The sequence below is a fragment of the Ornithorhynchus anatinus genome, chromosome 19, assembly GCF_004115215.2.
Source record: "Ornithorhynchus anatinus isolate Pmale09 chromosome 19, mOrnAna1.pri.v4, whole genome shotgun sequence".
NCBI classification, from domain to species: domain Eukaryota; kingdom Metazoa; phylum Chordata; class Mammalia; order Monotremata; family Ornithorhynchidae; genus Ornithorhynchus; species Ornithorhynchus anatinus.
The window spans coordinates 33108202-33127137 of record NC_041746.1 but is presented as its reverse complement, the minus strand read 5'-3'; the positions used below and the strand labels follow the sequence as shown (position 1 = coordinate 33127137).

General features: G+C 41.2%; 1 long non-coding RNA gene across 4 annotated transcripts in view; it reads left to right on the top strand.

Moving 5' to 3' along the window:
- Nucleotides 1-18936, top strand: part of LOC120639016 — a 69320-nt gene that overhangs the window by 31590 nt on the left and 18794 nt on the right. For all 4 annotated transcript variants that reach the window (XR_005661117.1, XR_005661119.1, XR_005661120.1 and 1 more), the window contains one exon: nucleotides 10613-10679. This is a non-coding gene — a long non-coding RNA (uncharacterized LOC120639016). The remainder of the gene's footprint in view (nucleotides 1-10612; nucleotides 10680-18936) is intronic.

The following is an 18936-nucleotide window of genomic DNA, read 5'->3' as shown; positions in this document are numbered from 1 at the left end:
GTCATGCTTAGATGTTATACAGAAGCAGCATGGTGTAGTAGATAGAGCACAGGCCTGAGAGTGAGAAGGTCATGCGTTCTAATTCTAACTCCCCCACTTGTCTTATGTATGACCTTAGGCAAGTCACTTCACTTTTCTTTGCCTCAGTTACCTCATGTGTAAAATGGGGACTGAGATTGTGAGCCTCATGTGGAACAGGGATTGGATTGTGTCCAACCTGATTTGCTTGGCTCCACCCCAGTGCTTAGTACAGTGCCTGGCACACAGTAAGTGCTTAATAAAAATAATCATTATTATACTTGTAATCTTGTGATCTGGCAGTTTCCTCTGCCAGGATTCCAGGATCTGTTGCAGAATATACAAGGGCTAAGGAAGATCTCTCTCTCTCTGTTAATCTGAAGGGGCTCAAAGATATCCTCCAATCACACGGTAGGAGAAGCTGTCATCCAGTGCAAGCAGGGTACCCTGGAGTATGGTATAATTATGATTATTATTATGTCCCACGTGGGGCTCACAGTCGATGTAGGAGGAAGAACGGGTATTGAATCCCCATTTTACTGATAAGTGAACTGCGGCACAGAGAAGTTAGGTGACTTGGCCAAGATCACACAGCAAGCACTTGGCACAGGTGGGATTAGAATCCAGGTCCTCTAACTCTTAGGCCCGTGCTCTTTCCACTAATAATAATGTGGCCAAGTTGCTTCTCAGGGTTACACCTGGTTGCATTCTCCTTCTAAGGCATTCTTGGTTTAATCCGTTCCCTGCACTGACCATCATCCAAATGGCTTGGAAAGGTAATAAAAATGAACATGGCAGACCAGCTATGTGGTAGTTGCAGCATCTGAACTATTTGGACCCCAAATTCAAGGTGACTTTCCAGGTTAAAATGAGACCCCTTATGGGAAAGCTGTCAAGGGAACAATGAGGAAAAATCCATTTTTGTCATTAGTCAGATTCATACCATTCTCTGGTGGCTTTTGAAAGAGTGACTGGATTAGATGATTGGAAGATTGTCTATTCGTCTGAAGAATTTGAAGGAGATTATTTTTCAGATTGGAGTTGTATTGATTCAGGTGTGTGTAACATCTTGGAAAAAAGTGAGAAGATGGGATTGAGATGGGCAGGTTGTAGATGATTTGAGGCCAGGGAAAAATGACAGTTGAAAGAAGATCGTATTGCTTGGTGGAAAGGGCTGACGGCTAGGGTAAGAACCAAATTTCATTTCCAAGAATGTGGAAAGCAAAAGGAACTTGAAGAATTTAGCATTGGTGTCACAATATTGGATGGGAAGAATTCATTTGACATTTGGCATGTGATATTGGAAAGGTGAGGCAAAAGGTAGTTAGCAGAGTGGATAGGTTTCATTATTTCCAAAAGCACAATTACCCTTTTTCTTTGCAAAGTTAGATCAATGCTTCAAATTCAGAAGTCCAAGAAAATCTGAACCAATAAGTTGTAAGGTAATGGAGAAATGACTGTGTTTTGAGTTTCTCCAAAATATCAACACCAGATAATGAAATTAGCCTTGTGTTACATAGTCGTTCTAGAGTTTTTATGGAAACCACTATTAAATTTCAATTTTTTTCAATTGAATATCTCTTATCCTTAATTTTAAAATACATTTTGAATCTGGTGTCCTCTTGTAGTATTTGATCCATGTCCAATTTTTGCTACTTCATAGGTGTGTGAATTAGCCCACTAGTCAGTTTGAAAAGGACAAATCACCTCCTAGGCTTTCACTATAGCTGTTGTTAAGTTTTGTTTCTTTATTCCCTGAGGAATGCTGGACCTTTCTAACAGTCTACAGGATCAAGTGAACCATCCCAGGATTGGGGGGACATTGTTTTAAACCAAGCAAAAAGTGCAGGAGACTATGTGGGCTTCTTGTTGACAGAAAATTACAGTGAGGGCTCAGAGAAATGTGCTTATGGTTCATGGCTTGTAAGGTTCCTGGAAGTCCAGCTAAGAGCTAGTGGCTATAAAGCACAGATAATTAGATGTGGCTCTTCCTCGGTGCACCTTCTAAAGTCCATGAGAGACACAAGAATCTGAGGGTGGTTTGAAATATACAGCCTTCCTCCTGAGTGGAAGACAGATGATTGACTCTATTGTCTCTAATTGGCTGATCATGAAAGACCCCAACACTAGGTTTGCTGTGAAACTTTATGGGCATGCCCAGTCAATGGGACTACATTGTGTTCAATGTCACTTCCTGAAAGCAGTTATCAGTGGCTTCATGGCTCAGTGGCATGTTACATGTCTGTGGACCACCCATAGATCAGCCCTGGGGACAATGCTATACGATATTGTTATTGATCATCAGGGCAAAAGAAGCCAAATCATGCTTGCCAAAATGGCAGATGATACATTCAGTTGATATGATATCAATATATGAATGGCAGACGATACATTCTTGAGCCCCTTTTGAGCTCAGGGCACTGTCCAAAGAATTTCAGTGATGCTGAATAGAGTTTATAAAAATTGATGTTTTGGAGAAAGACTAGGATTCAGGCTCGTTGTGAACAGAAAATGTGTCTGTTACAGTGTTTATTGTACTCTCCCAAGTGCTTAGTATAGTGATCTGCAAGCAGTAAGTGCTTAATAAATACAACTGACTAATACACAGGGCAACTCAGGGTCAGTGCTGTCCTATAACTTCATCAACTAGCAGGTGGTTGTTATGCCAGGGTGTAGCCAGTGGGTAATCAGGATGACACAATGGATAACCCTATTTTTGATTTCTGAATTTCTTAAGCAATTTGAAGACTTTCTTTCACCTTTGAACCTTGTGACTCTTGTAAGTGTACATCTAAGAAATTCAAGTTCAAGGTAGTTGGATGAGGATTGAAAATGGAGCAATGACAAACTGTAACTGAATTTTAAACGAATATAAGACTATTATAAAACAATATTGATGTCTTGAATTCTAAGTTCTATATTAAGGTCATGGTAATGGCTTAGTGTTTTATGAGCCAGTGCAATGTTAGCAGCACCATCTCTTTAATCTTAACTTTGCCTCAAGCCAAAATAAATCTTAATGTTGTAAACTATATGGTAACATAACTGCCTGTTCAGAAGGGATCATTCTTCCTAAATGTCACTAATGTCTGACTGGGGCCAAAAAGAAACTTTCTCCTTTCTGTGGCAGGGATACACTTGGATGATTGTAAGATACCACCATGGAAGAAATCTTGTGGGTTTTTTGTATTAAAAATGCAAATTTTTGATTGTCAAATGGATTTTGTGTCCTCCTTTCTTTCCCTCCTTCCCCTCCCCTTCTCTTCTCTTCTCTCCCTCCCCTTCTCTTCTCTCCCTCCTCTTCTCTTCCCTTCCTTAGTACCCCTTCTCTCCTCCCTCCTTTTGTCTTTCTCCTTCCCTCCACTTCTTCCCTATCACTCCTCTTCCCTTCCTTTCCACCCCTTCTCTCCTCTCCTTTTCTCTTCTCCCTTCCCCTCCTCCCCTCTTCCTCCTCTTCTCGTCCCATCTTCCCTTCCTTTCCCCTCTACTCCCTACCTTTTCCATCACCTACCGTCCTCTCTTCCTCTTCCCTCCCCTGAGTTTGATTAAAAACCCCAACAATCATACCTTTGATTCACCAGCCTCAGAAAACACGACTTGAGGTCCCTCATCTGGACAGCTAGGAATCGGACTTCAAAGCCAAATATCCCGGTAATGTGAACCATTTTAGCTGGACCAGTCTTCTGTTCCTTCCACGCCTAGTTAACAGTCTGTCATTTTGTGATCAAATAATACAGTCTGTATTTTTTTTTATTTAGAGCAGAACAAATCTGTTCTTTGAAAAGTTGTTTTCAACAATTTAATTATTTCACATTTTACCTTTACATCAGAAAATAAGATTGATTTTTATGCCTCTTGCTGCATTGAACAGGCATGTAAATTTGATAGCAAATGCAGAGAAAAGTCATGTTTAAAGCTGTATCCTCCCTAACAATTATGGATCTGAGTGACAAGGCTGTTTGCATTTCAGTGAGCAGCACTTCTAAGGAGGAGAAGAGTTAAGTAGCTGCTGCAAAGTGTTCTTAATGTATTTGACACCTGATGGCTCCAGTGTTAGCATGAAGGGATTTTTGTCATCAGGGAAGTATTTTATTACTCCACTTGTATTGCCAAATAGAGGCACCAAAGAAAAAAATAGGTGTAAGGCATTTTATTGTTACAATTCTCTTTATATAGAAGTAGCATTCTCTACTATTTAAGTCCTTATTTCTTCACCTTTTCATCTCTCCATTCTTTTTTTCCTCCTAAATCTTGATTGTTTTGTGTCTATCTCCCAGTTAGAGTGTAAGATGCCAGAGGGCAGGTATTGTTCCTTTAGCCTCTACTGTATTCTCCCAAGTGCTCAGTACAGTGCTGTGTCCACAGTACCTATGAATGAGTGGGGCCATTTCAGTCCTCATAGTCTTTTGGTATTGCTATTTGGATCTGCCACCAGCACCATATTGAATTTTGGAGCAATAATACTAGCACCAATCCACAGTGTGCAGTGACCTAGCTTTAAGAAACAAGGCAGGATCATGAACAGTGAAACAGCATGACCTAGTGGAAAGGGTATGGGCCTGGGAGCCAGAAACCCGTGGGTTCTAATCCTGGCTCTGCAACCTGACTGCTGTGTAACTTTAGGCAAGTTGCTTAACTTCTCTGTGCCTTAGTTACCTCATCTGTAAAATGGGGATTAAGACTGGGAGTCCCATTTGAGACATGGACTCTGTCCAAACTGAGTAATTTGTATCTACCCCAGTGGTCAGTACAGAATTTAGCACATAGTAAGTGCTTAATGAATAATCTAAAAAAAAAAATCCTGGCACAAAGTGGTACAGCCAACCTCACAGTGGGACTCATCAAATCAGCCTTGAATTGGCTGGGACATGGTGGGAAAGTAACTGCTCACCAGAATGACCTACCACTAAATATTCAAATGGCTGTTCCAAGATGAGCTCAGTTGGTGAATCTATAAACAGGGTAACAGAAGAAATATTCAAAAGACACAATAAAGCAAAACTTTAAACCAAGTGGCAGAACAGTAGTTAGTTGGGGTTTAGTAGCAGAGAGCCGGTCATTTTGGTGCACAGCAGTCAGAAATGGTGAGACTGGCATTAATCAATTGCATTTCTTGAGCGCTTACTCTCTCCCTGCTTTTGTCAGGCTAATCCCAAGAAAGGAAACAGCATGGCCTAGTGGAAAGGTCATGGATGTGGGATTCAGAGGACCTGGGTTCTAATCCCAGCTCTGCCACTTGTCTGGTGTGTGACCTTGGAAAAGTTACTTAACTTCTTGGTTCCTCAGTTCCCTCAAATGCAAAATGAGGATACCTGTTATCCCTCCTTCTTGTGTTGTAAGCCCCTTGTGGGACCCAATTATCTTGTATCTAACATAGCACTTAGTACAATGCTTGACACATAAGTGCTTAACAAATAACATTATTATTATTATTATTGATTGACTGAGAACATGAGCACTTCTTAATTTTCAGGGAATAAGATACGCATTTGCAGAATACAGGAGTAACCCGCTGACATGTCAGTGAACTTATAATTCCTTATTTCCCCAGAAATTGTCCTTCTGACACGTAATGTCCCATTTTTATATTAATTCCCAACCCCTCAAAAAATCAACTAAGTTATGTAAAATGAGATTTATTCAAGCCAACTGCACATGAGCTTTGTTTGTGAGTAGTTTAATTTACTGACAAGAAAATAGTTTTGGCTTATTTAAAAAGCTATTTGCAAGTCTTAATTCAATAGAAAAAATTAGATCTTAAATAATGCCACTAATATTTAATATGTTTGAACAGTAGCACATTATTTTAACCAATGAAAGTTGATGCAAAAACAGCCGGTAACTGTTAATTATTATTTCTAATAGAACTGTATTTCATTTCAATATTGCTGGAAGCAAGCTACACATAAAAATATTAAAGAAAATGTAGGCATTCAATAGATATAGATATTTTTAACCTTCGATGAGTGCACTTACTCAGAGGAGACAAATGTGTGTCTACCTTAAATCAGGATCTCACTAATTAGTTTTTCTTTGCAACTGCTTCAGAAAGCTCCTTGCTCTCTCCTCATATTATATTATAATTGTGAAGATGAGCTCTCCAAACTCTAACTTACTGAAGTCCACAACTCTATGAGAACCCAACTCTCTATCAGGATATAGTCTCTCTCCCACAAGTACTAAAGGCTGGGTGTTCGGACCCAATTTGGTAAAGACGTAAGGCGGCAGAGCGATAACAGTGATCAAAATTGTTCCTCTCAAGTTAATCCTGTCTCCCCCTCCCGATTCCATTCCCTTTCCATATTCCATTGCCCTCCTTAAAACTTGTCTCCTCCAACATATCTTTTCTGATCAGTTCCAAGCACTCCAAGTCATACAAACCCACTAGCAAACTCTGGCCCCTCTGCACTTATTTATACCCATTCTGAGAGTGCTTGAATATAGGGTGTTCAATTACTTTCTTAGTACTCTTTAAAAATATTTTTATGTCATCTTCCCCCATTTGTATGTAAGCTACTGGGGGGCAGAGGACCCGCCATTTCTCTGTTATGTATTTCCCAGGAGTGCTCAGTACCCACTCCGACACCAGTGGGTGCTCAATGAACACTCTTACTATTTCTACTTGCCTCTAAAGTCAAGGTGAAGTGCAGTGGAGATAGTGCACTCCCCTGGAGGTAGAGCTGAAACCACCTGATTTCCCTTGAAATTTTTAACATTTCTGAAATTTTAGATGCTATGATGGCCATTTTTTTAGTAGAAAATGTCATAATCAGCAGACTGTAAGCCACAAGACTGAACCTTCCATTGTACTTGTAGCTCCCAGATGCAATATTGTATTGAACTTTAATACACATAATTCAGTGTTCTGCACCCAGTAATCACTTAATAGATACTATCAAATGAGTGATTGAAAAGAGGGCGGGGACTATTTCTACTAATTCTTTTGTGAAGCAGCGTGGCTTAGTGGAAAGAGCATGGGTTCTGGAGTCAGAGATCATGGGTTCTAATCCCAGCTCTGCTTCTTGTCTGCTGAGTGATCTTGGACAAGCCATTTAACTTCTCTGTGCCTCAGTGACCTCATCTGTAAAATGGGGATAGACTGTGAGCCCCATGTGGGACAACCTGATTACCTTCTCTCTACCTCAGCGCTTAGAACAGTGCATGGCACATAGTAAATGCTTAATAAATACCATTATTATTATCATTATTTAATAGTGTTGTGCTCCCAGGTGCTCCATAAATGTTCATGATTGATTGATTCCAGGATCTTTGTCACATTCTAAAGACACTCTGACCAGAATCCCCTAGAAACCTGCTCAGCCAGATTCATTTAGTTTGACAGATGAGGGGCAAATTTACAGAAACTGCTGAACATTGCTCTGGGGCGGGCTCTATCCAGTAGTCCATCTGCTAAGGCACCATAGTAATGCAGAAATAGGCTCAACTTTTAGTTCATCAAAAGATGGACTTGGTTTCAATTTCTCTGGTGACTTTGCCAGGTGACCGTTAACCCCATACCTCCCTACTCCCCAAGTTCTCCTGCTCCATTCTCCCTCCCCACCCCTCTCTCTGTGATGCATTTAATACAGTGCTTAGTGAGTAGTACTGTGCTCTGCACCCAGTAAGTGCTCAATAAATACAATAGAATTATTGAATGAATGGTGCCTTAGGAAGTGGTTAAAATTGGGTCGCTGAACTCTAAAGTAGCCCTGCTGGAGTTGGTGATGGGCAGTGACTGGTTGATCCAGGACAGGTAAAGAACTAGACAACAGAGATCCTCCTTTCCCACCCTCTATGGACTCAGTGCACCTCTCTCCCTTGGGCAGTCCAATGAGCCTACTGTGGAGAATCAATCAGTAATATTTATTGAGCACCTACTGTTTGCAGAGCAGAGTACTAATCTTCCTGACATTAACTGACTGCCTAAGGGGGAAATCTCCAAAAACATGTATGAATCTTCACTCCTACCGATAAATTCTTCAGTTTGCTTCCTGATAGAGTGCTGAGAGTCTAGTGCTGTAGTCAATGCAAGGTGCCCAGAAGGAATTTTTAATAAGCTTGTTATTTAAATTGGGTATTAATGGGTTTGGCCCCCAGAGCTCCAAGACCTAATGCTGATGATAAAGCCAGGTAAGCAATCTGATTAATGAGAGGAGGTGGGGAGAATTTGCTGAAGGGACCAAGGCACTTTGTCTGCTTGCTCTAATCATTGTAATTTATTAAGGCCAATGTCTCCCAGTGCTCTGAGTCAGAGCTGTTGCCAAGCAGACTCCGTTCCTTTAGAGTAGAATTGATTTTCCCACTCGCTTAAAGTTTTCTTGGAAGAAACTGGGGCTTTTATTCATTTATTTATTTATTTGCAAGTATCTATTTTTAGTGGTCTACATGGATCCTTTTTTCCCTATTTGTCACTTTAGTGCTGTTTCCCTCTCTTTCTTAATGCCCTCTGTGACATCAAATTTCTGCCAAGGTGGAGGCTCCCAGAGAGACTGAATGGAAGATAAATCTAGATGTAAATTGATTTCAGGAGCTTGTAAGAAATCTGGACGGCATGTTATCCTGTAGAACAGCCCTTGGGCCTGCTCAGTCACATCAATTCAACAATCAGTGGCATTTATTGAGCACATACTGTGGTGCACAGGACTATATTAAGCACCTGAGAGCGTACAGCAGAGTTGGTAGACAAGATCCTTGCCCACAGGAGCTTACTGTAACCTTGTGGGCAGGGAATGTGCCTGTTATATTGTTCTATTGTATTCATTCATTCAATCATATTTATTGAATGCTTAATGTGTGCAAAGCACTGTACTAAGTGGGAGAGTACAATATAACAACAGACACATTCCCTGGCCACAACAGGCTCACAGCCTAGACATTAATATAAATAAATAAAATTGTATTCTCCCAAGCACTTAGTACAATGCTCTGCACATAGTAAGTGCTCAATAAATACAATTGACTGACTACAAATTAGATAGTGAAGCAAACATTAAAACAGATAAGGAAAACAACAACATGAATGCTTTGGGGATGAAGTGAGGATTGAAATGCTTAGGGGATACAGGCCCAAATGCTTGGGCAGCACAGGAGGTAAGTAGAATAGGGTGGGAAGATGAGAGGTTAATCACAGAAGGCTTCTTGGAGGAAATATATTTTAGTAGGGTTTTGAAGATGAGAAGAGTGGTGGTCTGTCCGAGATAAAGGGGGAAGGAGTGCCAGACAGAAAGGAGGATGCGAGAAAGGGGTCAACGGCAAGAGACACCAGATTGAGGTTTAGCCTGTGTGGCCGTTCCCCAAACAGAAGATGACAAATGATTTGAAAATAGCAAAGCTACTTGCCTTATTCTTTCTTTTCATTAAAAATATTTGGCTCAGGGGTAGTCAAACCTCATGAACTGAAGAGGTACAAAATTTAGTGCTTACTGTGTGAGAGCACTGAACTAAGGGCTTAGAAAAGTATAATGCAGTGGAGTTGGTAGATACAATCTCTGCACACAAACATGCCATAGTACCTGTAATGTGTAGCTGCTCTTCGGTGAGCAGCTGGAGGGCTTTAATGCCTCCACAAATCCCTTTCTGATTGTTAATCTCCCCTCACTTTAAGCCCAATTCCAGTACTTCCACACTATCTAGACAAGACACTTAAATACACTCAACCCCCATAGCACTTATGTCCATATTATGCTCTAGTCCTTCCTCCAGCCTGTTTAGTTTCTTTCTCCCCAGATAGACTATATCCTCTTTGAGGGCAGAGAGATTATGTCTACTAACTCCACTGCACTCTCCCAAGCACTTAAATTACAGAGCTCTGCTCCCAGTAGATTATGAACTCCTCAAGGGCAGGGACCTTATCTACTAACTTCACTGCACTCTCTCAAGTGCCCAATCCAGTGCTCAGTATACATTAAGCGCTCCATCAGTATTATTGATCGATAGTGAGGGGCAGAGAACAGGTGTTCCTGGTGGGGATGAATGGTGATGGAGACCCAAGAGGCATCTGGGCCTGGGTGTAGACACTGACCCCATCCATAGTCCATATGGGAAGCCGGGGGGGCGGGGGGGTCACTACTGCTGAAAGGACTGGAGCAGAGGCCCTCTTTAGGCTACACTAGTGAAAAAATATCACTGTTGATGTCCATCCTAAATCCCATCCTGGTGACTGGAAGAAAGACATCCAAATTTAGGGGACTCCCATCTGGGAAGTGTTATGGAGAGACCAGAGGAAGTGGAGGATGAGGAACGGGATGGCCCAACTCTTAAAAATGGTGGGATCAGGGGAGGAAAGCACTACAAAAATCACCTTGCCTGCACCGGCAGGAACAGGGTTCATTCATGAACCTTTTCTTAAGTCAGTTGTCTATGCCTAATGTAACCTTCTCACTTAGGTTGTAAGAACTATTTAGACAGTTGACTAGGAGGTAGAGTCATGGTGGTGTTGAGATTGTTAGAAAAAAAAAAGCCCAAAGAGTTTGACATTATTGATAGAACATTTGTTTCCAGAACCACGTCTCTTATTCTCTATTGATTTAATGATGTGGAAGAAGATATTTCCTGACACAGATTTTCATAATTTCTTTGGTGTTTCACTCTTCAGAACATGGACAAAATGGTGCAGGTGGATGGCTGAAAGCAACACAAGTTATTTTCACAGTCTGGAACAGGTAATATTACAGCAGCAGGGCCATTGCTTTATCTGGGACATTTTCAGCTGTCTCAGATTTGGGAGCCAATCACAATTACTGAGAAGAGTTTTGTAAATCTGGGAAAAATGAAAAAAGCAACTGAAAATAAGCATGGATAGGAAATGAAGTGATTTGTCTAGCAGACCAAAAAAAAATCTTCCCCCTAAAAATCAAATGGTCTGCGTTCAAATTGGATGTTCCGAGCGAATGGAAAGAATAGGCCAGCAGAGTCCTGTCTGGATTTCCTCAGTGCTATGCTATTACTCAAGAGTTTAGGCTGTTGAATATAGCCTATTTTCATTTCATTGTTTTCAATGATAATTGAGACATTTCTCCTCATTTATTTCCCATCTTTAGGTACCAGAGTAGTTTCTGATGGGCTCCTTCAATTTCAGCTGGCTCTATTCAGCTGCATGTTTTCCAGAGGAGAATTTCTAAATACGCTCTCTGTATTATCCATATGGTTGCAGACCAAAGGGAAAGTACAGTAGATGTAGCTCTAGCTCATGTGGATGTTCCCAGAACTAAATGGATGTTTGAGAAATATCTACTTCAAACATTTTTAAAGGTAGAATTTATTCACAGAAGGGATAATTCCTTTCTAATGAAATGAGGGAAACAAGAGACAGGCTTTGACCCTGGGAAAAAAATGGAATGGAGTGCTAAAAAAATGGCAGGAGGGATCACAGGTGATAATAATTGATGATAATAACATAGGATCATAGAGTTGGAAGGGATGTCGCGGTCAAAGGGCCCATTCCCCTGCCTCTAGCTAGGGGACACAGGGCTGTGCTCAGTAGGTCTTTCTGTGTGTTATTTTCGTGTTCCAGTGTCAGTGCAGTCCTTTAATGTGGGCCCAGTTGAATTTTATTCTCCCAGGCTGTCAGTCCAATTTGGGAGACATTCCTTATCAATTGAACAATAGTATTTATTGCAGGCCTATTGTATGGAGAGGCTAGTACTGCACAGGTCCACCCAGTCCCTGCTCCAAAGACCTTACAATCCTATGGATAGGATTGTGTGATTGGAGAGAGGGCATCTTGGAAAAGGCTTTCCTAAGTCCTCAATTTCCCTATTTGCCCTCCTTGCTGTGTCACCTATGCATTCGGATCTGTACTCCTTAAACACTTGATATTCATTCCACATCCAGATCTACTATACTTATGTATATAGCCTTCTATTCTCCCATTTTCCCTACCTGTAATTAATTATAATGTCTCTTGCCCTATACACTCTATGCATCTTGTGGGCAGGCAGTGGGTCCATCAACTCTATTATATCATACTCTCCAAATCATGGGGTTCAGTGCCCTGCATATAGTTAAGTGCTCAATGAATAATGTAACCTTGAAAATAGTTTCACAGTTCTTACTGGTCCTCAAAAATATTATCCTCTCCTGTCCACCTGGAGCCAGAGGACTTCCAATGCTTCCCTTTTTCCAAAACTGGTCATTCAGGGAGGATGAAAATAACATGCAATAAAACATTCCTTCTTTTACTACTATCATTGGATAATACTGGAAAAAATGCAAACTCCCATAGAATCACATAGGGATAAATTAAAGCTAGAAATTTTTACCAGCCTGCTGCTACTGTTGCTTATTTATGAGCCTGGCTTTATTTACTGTGGGACTCAGGGGTACAATGTATTTAAATGTGTGATTAGGAATGGTCATAGCTATTTGGAGTGCATTACGGTAATTTTCGCAGAGAGCACTGAACTCAGAAGGCTTATGAAGCTTTGCTTTCCTTGGGACCAATTTTCTCTCTTTCTTTTCTTTCTTGATCTTTGATTTTTGGCTGTCAATGCTCATCTGTTCCTACTGTTGCTGAGAAACTGGAGATTTGGCCCCATGCTAACACTGGATGAAAAAAGTGAACTAAAAACCACCCAATCAATCGTTTGAGTGCTTACTGTTTGCAAAGCACTGTTCTAAGCACTTGGGAGAGTACAGTGTAACAGAGTTAGTAGACACATTCCCTGCCCACAAGGAGCCTAGAAGTCAAGCAGTCTAGAAGCCCCAAATACTCCAAGCAAGTCCCTTAGACTAGACTGGAACCTAAACAATATTTCCAGTTGCTCGGAACATTAGTGGCAAACCAGGAGAGTGACTGTTGGCTCATGGTTTTGTTTCCAGCATATTTCCTCTGGAAGAGAATCAACATCTATTATCATCTTAGAAGGCCTCTGCTGTCTCAGCTACCTCAGGTGATCTTAAGAGAAGCAGCGTGGCTCAGTGGAAAGAGCATGGACTTTGGAGTCAGAGGTCATGAGTTTGAATCCCAGCTCTGCCACTTGTCAGCTGTGTGACTGTGGGCAAGTCACTTAACTTCTCTGGGCCTCAGTTACCTCATCTGTAAAATGAGGATTAAGACTGTGAGCCCCATGTGGGACAACCTGATTCCCCCGTGTCTCCCCCAGCGCTTAGAACAGTGCTCTGCACATAGTAAGCGCTTAACAAATACCAACATTATTATTATTATTATTATTTCTTGGGTGAATACATCTTCAAAGCAACACTGAGCTACATTGGGCAGGTGTCTCATATAGGGTGACAGTATGGTATAGACACATAACAAACACAGAAAACTTAGAGCCAGACAACACGAGATACCTCTGCAATCAATCACTGATATTTACTGAGTGTTAAATATGTGCAGATCACTCTATAGAGAACCTCGGAGAGTACCATACCATGGAGTTGGTAGACATAATCTTTGTCATCAGGTAGTTCACAGGCCATGGAATTCATCACTTAGGAATTTATTATTGGCCTCTTTCCTCCACACTTAGGAAGTCCAGACATAATTAGATTCTCCACTTCCTAAAGCAGAGCCCTTTGTATTCATCGATAAAACAAGCTATTGTCATTCCACTGGATGGACTCCATGGCTTCAGGAGGTCTGATTCCAGTCAGGGTGACCTAGTGAAAAGAGCACAGACCTGGGAGTCGGAGGACTGGATTTCTAATCCCAGCTCTGTCGTATCTCTGCTGTGTGACCTTTGAAAGTCACTTAACTTCTCCGTGGCTCAGTTCCCTCATCCACAAAATGGGGATTGACTACCCATTCTCCCTCCTACTTAGACTTTGAGCCCCATATGGGACCTGATTAACATGTCTCTACTCCAGTGTTTAGTACAGTGCTTTGCACAAACTGAACAAATACCACAATTTATTAATATTATTATTATGCACTCTATATGGCCAAGCTTCATGTGAAGTGCTGGGGTGGATATAAAATACTCAGATGAGACATAGTCTCTATGTGGGGCTCGAAATCTGAGGGGAGAACACATTTTATCTTCATTTGACAGATGAGGAAACTGAGGCACAAAGAATTTCAGTGACTGCTTGTTGTCAAACAGCAGGCCAGTGGCAGAGCTAAGACTAGAACCTGTGTACTCCTGAATCCCAGTCCTGTGCGCTTTCCACTAGGCCATGCTATCACCTTTGGTTTATGAAGTCTTTCCAGTATGGGAGTCCTGCTAGAGGAAAGAAAATGGGCCTGGGAGGCAGAGGACCTGGATTCTAATCCTGGCTCTGTCCCTGTTTTCTGGGTGGCCTTGGGCAAGTCAATTCTCTGGGTCTCAGTTTCCTCATCTGTAAAATGGGGATTCAATACCTGTTATTCTTCCCCTTTATACTGTGAGCACCTTGAGGGACAGGGACTATCTGACTACCTCATTGCTTAATACAGTGCTTGGCATATAGTGAGTGCTTAACACATACTATCATCGGTATCATCATGAACATTTTAGAACATTTTAGTTGTGGTTGTGTAACCTCCAAATGTGTGGTCCTGACTAGGTGGTAGAGTCATGGTGGTGTTGAGATTGTTAGAAAAGAATTTTAAATTTCTGCTTAACCCTTGCCTGAGAGAATGACTCCTTAGAGTTAGTGATTGTTATGTAAAGAAACAGAGGTTTGTGGGCTAATATTGAGTATCTTAGAACTTTTAAGCTCATCCACTTTGACATGAGTAGCCTAGTCCTGGCATTTGTGACCTGACCTGTAGCTTCTCTACTCATAACTCCATTTGGTCAACTCCTCTTCCATAATTGGCTGGGCCTTCTACTGTCTAATACCACTACATTTGTACAAATGTTAGACTTGCAGGAGAAAAAAATAGCATATCAAATTGTTTTTATAGTCTTATTTTTAAACCAGGCTTCTATTAGGATTCTGATAAGAATCCAAACCTGTCAAAATTCTGCAATATCTGGAGAAATAAGAGCAATTCTTTTACTTTTAATTATATTGCTTGGCAGGGGGCAAGGAGGGAGGAGAGATGAGGCTTTAGGAGATAAAATATTTTGAGTTTAAGAGAACTCACAGAGGCTTGAATCAGTATTGTTAAATGAATGCCCGAGTGAATAACAATAAAAACCATATAATGAAAAGTTTTTCCCCTCATTTAATTCTAATATGCTATAATGCAAGCCTGTGTAGTGCTGGGAATCTTTTCACATATAATTAAACTGTTGAAAGAAAAAAAAAAGCAAAGAGTAAACTCTGAAGGCCAAAGAAGGACAGATAAATGAATGGCAAATTCCACTGAGTATTTTATCAGCTTCCTTCTTTTTTCTGAATGGTGTTTGATAAAAAGCTGGAAAAAAGGATCTAGTGCTTAAAAAGCCTGCAAAAGGCTGTCTGAAGGCTAATAAACAGATTAGTCATTTTAGGAGTCATCTGAGGAGTCCCATGTTTTCCCATGCGTGCAAATACCCAAATGCTTTGCTGACAGAGATCTCCAATCCCTCTGGCTGCTTTGGACCAGGGCAAATTTGTTTTGAGAAATGCCCTTGGATGATTCATTCATTCAATTGTATTTATTGAGCGCTTACTGTGAGAAGAGCTCTGTACTAAGCATTTGGGAGAGTAGAATATAACAATAAGTAGACACATGCCCCACCTGAAGCAGTATGGTCTAGTGGGAGTTAGAAGGACCTTGATTCTAATCCTGGCTCCTCTACTTGTCTGCTGTGTGATCTTGATAAATCATTTCAACTTTTCTGTGCCTATTAACTCATCTCTAGAATGGGGATTATGACTGTGAGCTACATATAGGAACAGGGAATGTTTCTGTCCTGATTAGCTTGTATCTAACCCTGCTTTTAGAGGAGTGTCTGGCATGTAGTAAATGCTTAACAAATACCATTAAAAAATAGAAGATGGACTGGACCGAAGGCACACGAATGACAATTCTTTGTTTCACCATTACTTTCTCTAATAGGGGGCTTTTTGCTATGGGGACTCAACACTTTTGCAAGAAAATGAAAAAGACTCTTCCACTGAGGGGTTCCACTGAGGGCTTTTTTTTATGGAATGTGTCAAACACTCTTTTAAGCACTGGGGTAGATAAAAGTCAATCGGGTTGGACACAGCCCCTGTCCCACATGGGGTTTACAATCTAAGGAAGGAGTAGGATTTAATCCCTATTTTACAGTTGAGGGAACTGAGGCCCAGACAAATTAAGTGATTTACCCAAGGTCACGCAGCAAGCAGTTGGCACAATTAGGATTAGAATTTGTCTTCTGACTCCCAAGCCCATATTTTTTCCACTAGGCAACATTGCTTCTCTTATCTAGTGGGAAAGGGCATGCCACTGTCTGCTTCTGTTGTGGTCATAGAGAGAACTTCTCTGTCCCTGCTACCTCATCTTTAAAATGGGGATTAAGTCCGTGAGCCCCACATAAGACAAACTGATTACCTTGTATCTACCCCAGCACCTAGAACAGTGCTTGGCATATAGTAAGCGCTTAACAAATACTATTATTATTATTATTCTGTTCTGTGACCACAGGCTGGCTGATAATGATGGTAGTTGCAATATCTATGAAGTGGTATGTGCCAACTGCATAGATACAGGATAATCATATTGGACATGGTCCCTGGCCAAATCTAAGAGGTAGGGAGAGGCAGGTATCATCCTCATTTTACAGGTGAGGAGACAGAGGCTCAGAGGGAATGTGATGCCCAATGTCATGAAGTAGACCAGTAACAGAACTGGGACTAGAAGGAAGAGGAAGGGAGGGAAGGGAGGCAACCGGAAGGAAGATTAAATGACTTTTTTTGAATTTAAAGGCACTGCCCTGGGTACACAGTTTTGGGCTAAGAAGAATTTTGCCTGATGGGTGGTAATCCAAGTTTCTCAACCCTACAGCATATTAGACAAATAGCATCCATTCTCCAACTGTCAGATATTTCCCTGAAAACCTTGGGTAAAATGAACACTTAAAAATTGGAAAGAGCAATTTTGGAAAAGGACATGGTTTTTGGACAGAAATTGTTTTAACCTCTGTGAGTTCATAAAGAGGATCCCTCCCACCCCCAAGAACTGTAGGGGTCATTCATCATTCTTTCACCACAAAATCCGAATGAATCAATAAGAATTTTTTTTCAAGTTGGTGCTTTGAAAGTCCCCATTGCTAGGAATTAGAAATCAGCAGTGTTAAGGGAGCTTATCTGAATTGCTGAAATGTTCTAATAACAGGCTCTGGGAATGTAGTACTTGCCTATTACAGGAAGTTCTGTGATAGACCAAGTCATATTTTAAATTAATTATTGCTACTTGGTTGAACAAACCAGTTAAGAATCAGCCAACAATTGCCTCACCAATAAAGATAGAGGAAACTTGTATTCAGGATATGTATGGTGCTGGGCTTTTTCATTATCAAGCTACAGGCTTTGCCTTAAAGCATCATTTTTCTTTTCATTTTTCCCTGCTGTGCTTTGATAAGGATTTTCTTGCTCCTGGTTTTGTGAAGTCATGAGGAGAAAAACCCACTTTAGTCACAAGGCTGGTGGAAAGGGCAAGGAAAGGAGTCCCACTCAGGAATCTCTGTTTCTTTTCTTTGCAAACTAAAGATGACAAAAACCCACCCAAAGCTGTGGTTCTTCCACGTTCTGATTTCTGCCTCCAGTTTTGCTTCTTCCCAAATCAGGGACTGAAGTGTAGCTGATAGTTTTGGATTTAATTCATATGCCCTGAATTTTGATGGATACCTTGTTGTTCATACCAGCCCTGATGGAATTCAAGGAGTGCACATTTCTGTGTCTCTTTTTCTTCAGCTGTTAATTGGGGACTCAATGCTTGTTTTCTAATCTGAATAAACCCCACGTTAGAGACTGTGTCTGACCTGATTATCTTGTATCTACCCCAGTGCTGAGCCTAGTACTTGTAACGTAGTCGGTGCTTAATGAATACCAGTAATTGTTGGTTATTAGGGTCCACTTCTTCTTGAAAAAACAGAATTGTTTCTAAGCTATGACCTATATATGTGCATTCCACCTACAGTAAATTATCTCTCTACTTCCCCAGCTGCTCCTGACTGAGTTTCTCAGTCCATATTACCTATTGGTATTGAACAAAGCTCACGACTAAACTAAGCATTACAAATCTATTGGGTAAGCTCCCCCAACCTCCTTTAAGCTTTAGTGTCTGTGCTGTATAGATTTGGCATTTAATAAATCACTCTGGGGCCAGCCGGCACATTATATTCCTATAGTATAGACTGTCTAGACTAAGGGACATGGAGAGATGTCTCCACTTTAAGTGGGGGATAGCATTTGTTTGCAACAAATTGGTTCTGAATCAATTGCTCAGTCGCTTGGCATATACAGTCTGACTTGGTCTATGTGTGTGTGTGTGTGTGTGGTAAGGGTGGGAGAAAATCTATAAAAGGCACTGCTTCACTTCCCTATCATTAATTTAACAACCAAGGAAGTTAGAACTATACCAATCCAGTGAAAAAATACCCTGAAAGTGTCCTTTTTCCCATCCTGCCATTACTGCATTAGCTCTTTCTGAGCTCATATAGCTTTTGGGGTTTGTGAAAAGCTCTTGTTTTAAGAGGACATAGGAGGGTGAAATTTTTGGGTGGCTGTTTCTGTGTGGGTGGGTGTGGGTTCTCTGAGACAGCAAAAGAGAGAGAGAGAAGAGGAGGGGATGATAGCGGAAGACTCTTGGATGTGTGATTAATTCCACAGTGCTTTGATCCTCTTCTACTGTCTTATTTCCTTGTTCCTACAGTGTGATGATTTTTCCACAGTACAACACTGCTCTATTTCTCAAAAGAGCTCAGGTTGATGTTAGGGCTCGTTGGAGGGGTGGGGGTAGGTTGATTGGGCGGGGTGGCAGTTGAGGTCTGCTACTGTTCACCCCTCCTGCTTGACTTCACTGCTATCAACCCACTGCTGCCGAGTTCCCAGAGTGGGGACCAAGAGTTTCATCCA